Below are 6000 nucleotides of genomic sequence, written 5' to 3' on the forward strand. Positions count from 1 at the left end.
GGAAAGGTGTAAGTTTGAAAGTTCTTCCGGTGTGTGCAAGGAAGAATCTTATCAGAAGAAGAAGGTTCTGGGCTGTTTTATCCTAGGGACAACGTGGTGTTTGTGAAACTGCTTGCACACTTTGGGCAGAGCTGTGAAACATCTTAAATAGAGCGACTTAGTCCGCGACTCATCCCAAGAATCATTTACCACTCAAGGCTTCTACATTTTTCGAGTAACTTCGTTCCTTTCTATTTCAGTTTTCAACATTTATAAAATAGAAAAAGCCATATCCATGCACTTTACTGCTCATGGGTAATTTTCAGTTATGTGCATGTGAAGATTAAGGACCAAATCTATAATGTTTATGCATAAGCCAAACATGCATACAAGTAATTAACCATTGGCATCTCTGCTTAGGGCAACGATTTTCAACCATTTTTATGCTTTGTTAATCTTTGTATGTACTTAATGCACAAAAATAATATGGTCGATCGAGTGCAACACATAAAAAGAGGCTGTGAGCATCAACAATTCTCCACTTATCGTGAGCCTGTCGATATATATTAAGAAAATAAAAATAAAATAATCAAGTTTTATTCATTCCTTAAGAAGTAATTAACAAATAGATAGTGAGGTTTAAAGATTTGGAATTTTACTTTTTCAAAAGATTGATGCAAACAGAGAAATCCAATGTTAATTTGAACGATCGTGCAACAACAAAATAAAAACCCATAGAGATTAGAGATGATGGAAAGGGAAACTAGGCACACATCACTTTCAGCAAAAAGATGAAGGGCCAAAAACATAGCTGTCCCAAGCATTTAAAAATTAAATAAATCCCAAGGCAGCTTCAGCTACATATGATCTTGATATATATGAGATAAAATATGTGGTGCGGATTTGGATTTGGATTTTGATGTAGGCATGCCTTTGCCTTCTCTAGTATTACTTGTTTATTGGCTTCTCATTATCCTATGGTAACATGGGCTTCGGTCATCATCTGTATTGACTGTGCTCCCATTATTGCACGCAATTTCATAACTTCATGCACGCGCCTGAACATGCCCTAGTTCCACACGAATGCGTACTCTACATATGGAGTTTGCAAGTTTGGATAACTAGGGTTTTTCGAACGAAACAAAAAAGGATAACTAGGGTTTTTTTCCATGAATATTTCATTTCTCCGTATTTAGTGTTTATGTTATTGTGTGAAAAATCAAAAGGATATAGAACAGAAAGAAGAGTAGTGAGAAAGACGTAGAAGAATGTATAAAAAAAAAAGGACACAAAATGAAAGTTAAAAATTAGAAACTAAAAAACATTTTAAAATTGTTTTCATTTTAAATATTTTGTTTTTATTCTTTCCTTTTTATTTCATTCCTTGCTTTGCACCAACCTTCTTCCTCACTCTTTTCTTCCACATACTTTCCCCATAAGTTAAGTAGAAAAATATAATTTAAAAACAAAATGGTTATCAAACGGATCCTAATTTACAGTCGAATCTCTCCTTAAATTTAGAATAAAACCCAAGATTTGAATTTTTCATCTTTTAGTGAGAAGTGTGAGTCCTTCATTGAGTCTTTTAATGAGTTTTATTATTATTATTATTATAAACAATATTCTATCTTTCTACACTAAGAGGAGAATGGAGGGCTTAACCGATATGCAGTGGGTTGAAGAGAATAGAGGGTTATCCAATTACTCTACAAATAAACTCTCAATTCTCACTCCTCTTTATCGATATATTTTCTCTCCTGGGGAACCCTAAGGCTGCATTTTGGTATACGAAAAGAAATTCATGAGAAATAATTTTTATGTCTTTTCCTAGAAACTGTGAAATGAACTGTCACATCCCGACCCGAGCCCCCACCACATCCCGGGCCCGACTCCACCCTAACACGATATTGTCCGCTTTAGGCTCCTACCACACCCTCACAATTTTGTTTCTGGGGAAATTATACAGGTGTCGGCCAGCACGCCTCGATTCGGGGCCCTAGTGGACATTCCGGATCGGGGTGTGTCATCGACGATTCATTTAAAAAAAAAAAAAACCTAGGAAATGCCACTATTTTTATTTTATTTTAGTTTATAAAAACAATAGGGCTAGATTGGGTATAATAAAAAGACTTATTGGTATATTATTATTTTTTTAGCAAAATTATTGGTATATTATTTAACTCTCAATTAAAATACTAGTTAGGTAGAATAATGTACGGACAGATGGTCCAAACTGAAGATCATTAATTCAATAAAAATGTTATATAACATTGTTATACACTTTGATAACAGTGTTACCTACAAAGTAAACAATAAACTTTTGTTAGAAAGATAAACTTGATGGAGAATATATCAAGCTTGATCGGATGCAATGAAGTAAAACCACCACAACCCAACACCCCCCCCCCCCCCCCCCCCCCCCAAAACCAAAAAAAAAAAAAAAAAAAAAAATCAAAGGAGACATTTTTTTTTTAATTTTTTTTTTCTTTCCATAATTGTTTACTTAGTTTAATGCTTAATGTACCACCATTGTAGGGAGGTTTTGGGTTGGCCACGTGAACCATCCACATGACAAATAATCTCATCGCCACTAAAATTAAAACAAAAACGATAGGAGATTCTATTTTATTTCCATTTTTCTTGGAGATAATACTGCCATCTCCTAAATTCCAAGCTATCAATATCTGTCATTCATTTGTTTTGGTTTGGTAGCTTGAGAATTTAGTAAGGAGATGGAGTGTTTGCCCTTCCCTTTTTATACCATTCTTATATCCTCTTGTTTTGTGCAATCACGGTTAAGTCACGTCAATATTTTATATTAATTTTTTTATAAAAATAATAAGACAAAAAACAAATGTTGACGTGGCTTAATCGTGACCGCACAAAACAAGAGGGCATGAGGGAGGGTATGGGGAGGGGAGGGTAGACAATCCATCTCCATTTAATAATCAGTTGATATAATTGTATACGTTTGGAATCTAGTCCCTCTCGCATTTTTATATAAATAATGTTATGGAGATCAAATTTTTAAGTTAAATTTGGCAAATCAAAAGGAAATGGTTGTTGACAATTAGATTATTACTTAAATACTAATTAATGTGTTCATTTCCTATTAGTAACACATCCGTTGATTTACAAAATTTAATTTAAAAATTAATCTCTCTAACATTATCATTTTCGTACCTAAACTTTCTTCGCATGATCGTGCAACAGTCTACACATTTGGTCCATTCATTGGTTGCCATAATAAAGAATTATAAGTAAATTAACTTGATTTGCAGTAGTATAGTCCTCTCTCAATTTCATGTCATTTCACATATTTTGTCCGTGTATGTGATACAGACAAAGTAGCACTTATCTACATGAATTATTGTGATAAAAATAAAATTCATGCACAAGGAAGTCTAAGCATTGTATTTTTTATTTTTTTTTATCTATAAAAAGGCGGATAATTGGTATTAAACCATGGTTATCCACTTCTTTTGGGCCTGAAGAGGTCATGAGAAATTTCACCCTCGTGGCCACAGTCAAGCAGACTCAACAACTCAGAACATCAAACCTAGAACCTCCCACATTTTTTGTGTATTGGGGAGCAGTAGTCCGCGCCCTTACCACTGGGTCATTTGATGTGATTAAGTCTGCATTGCATTAGAAAGTATAATTTTTTCTTTAATAATATTTCATGTATTAAGAGCATCTAAGAATCATCATAAGTATTTGGTATTGGGCTCATTGTATGGGATAAATTCGGTTCGTGCTTCATATTAATTTGTGCTATGAGTTCAATGTATGCAATGGGTATCAAGCCTACAAAATACCTGCAAGCCTAGATTTCTCAAGGTGTTTTTGGTGAGAATTTCATTTGTTTTTAATCTGGGTATTTCTTAGAATCAATAAACGTTTGAGTCATGTTTATTTGTAACAAGTTGGCATACAATCTACTTTTGTGTCATGTTTATTTGTGCATATATCTCTTTTTATTTAAATATCTACTTGTACTTTTGTCTGCCACTTATAATGGTGGATAAATTATGTTTTTCAGTTTTGAGGGCGATATGGGATCCGGCTTGATTGCCCTACCACTTCCTATGCATTTTCATCTTATCTTATTTTATGCGATCACGATTAAGTCACGTTAACATTTTATATTGATTTTTTTATAGAGATAATAAGACAAAAAACAATAGTAATATATAATGTTGATGTGATTTAACCGTTCATAATCGTACAAATATGAGAGAATGTGAGTGTATAAGAAATGGGAGGGTAGAGAAGCCAGATCTGGTGATATGAAGTCAGCACATTTATTTACCTATTTCCCTTTAGTTCCCAACCAAATGAACTTCGTTGAGTTTTGTGAAACATTTTAATTTTCCTCTAGCAACAATGTTAAAAAAAATAAAAATTAAAAAAAAATTAAAAAAAAAAAAAAGGCATACTTAACAATCTTACGTGTAGCAAATTAGTTTAGTGGTACAATTGCATACTCTCACCCATTTTAAAAGTCAATCATATCCAATCTTTTATTATTATTTGTTTCTTAAAATTGATGTGTTTCTTTTACATGTTAAGCTCAAACAAGCTGAAACCAAGTTGAATGCAATAATTACTAGAGTTTGTCAAGATGATTAAAGACATCGAAAGAAATTTATGTATGATATGAGATATTATATGACCCGATGTTCAACGTATGAGTCTCACATTGTAAAATAAAAAACATACGATGCATATATGCTTATAAGGAATTCAACTACTTTCCATGTATATTGAAAATAGGTTTTATAGTAGAATCTTAACTTCTTATAGTATCGAAGTAAATTGGTCTACGTGTAAAGCCTAACAGCCAGACATGTTTATGTCATCTAATATGTCTTAAATTTCCAAAATATCAAAAGACAATCGACAAATAGTTACCAAGTGTTAGGTAGAGTAAAATTTCTTCGGAGTTAGTTTTTAGTCCTATTCTTGGTATGGTTAACTATTATTTAGGGTCTGTTTGATGATAATTTTTTTTTTTAATTTTCTTTTGTTTTTGCTAGAGAAGAGGGAGAAATGCACATGGTATACAAAGTGAAAATAATAAATAGCAAATGAAACCTATTTAAAATTGTTTTCAATTTTTCGTTTTAGTTTTAGACGTGTGTATCATTTTATGTTCATTCCTTCCATATCTTGCCACCATCGTTTTTCTTTTCTTATTTTACCGTCATTTCTTTCGTATATTTTCTTTTTTTAATTCTAACAACAATTAAAACGAAACGCTTATCAAATGAGCCCTAAAATATGAAATCACTTTTTAAAGTTCATATTCTAAGGTTTAGTTCTAATGTTCCAACTTTCAAGCAAAGTCGAAACCTAAGACATAAACCCTATAAGCGATCAATGGACATCCATCAATAAACCAGTAAGGGAGAACAAGGATTATAACATCCCAGAGTCTGATATATAGATTAAATGGCATTAGAATGTTGTTTGCTCAGTAGCGACACGAGATGTACTCATAAAAGAAAAATATTTGAGAGACATGTGTTTAGACTATATTTTTGTAAACTACGTTATACGGCAGTTGATAGTTTGATTATTTCCATTAATGGTTTTAAAAAAAAAAAAATTAACCATCAATTGTCACATTACTTGATGTACAAAATATAATTCAAGTAAATAATTTCACTTATATCACCCCGCTCATAAAGTTACACAAAAGTAAAAAGTTGGTGAGCATGAAAAACGGGAGAGAGGGATGACATACTTATCTACAAATCATACTTATTCTCCTTCTGATAAGAAACAACAAAGACAAACTAAAAAAGTGATGGCGATGGCATCTCTTCAAGTTGTTTTTATATGGATTGGGAATAAGCACGCGTTGTACCCTATTTGAGGCGCAAGCCGTAATATTGTGGGCCCCTTGCTCTTACTTCCAATACCTCTCTTGTTTGGTTACTAGTATAAAGCAACCCCGATCCTCTTTTCTTGACATAAACAATAATATAAGATTCTTCTGCAATTGGTATTATTAAT

The sequence above is a fragment of the Pyrus communis genome, chromosome 4 (genome assembly GCF_963583255.1).
Source record: "Pyrus communis chromosome 4, drPyrComm1.1, whole genome shotgun sequence".
In the NCBI taxonomy this organism is placed as follows: Eukaryota; Viridiplantae; Streptophyta; class Magnoliopsida; order Rosales; family Rosaceae; genus Pyrus; species Pyrus communis.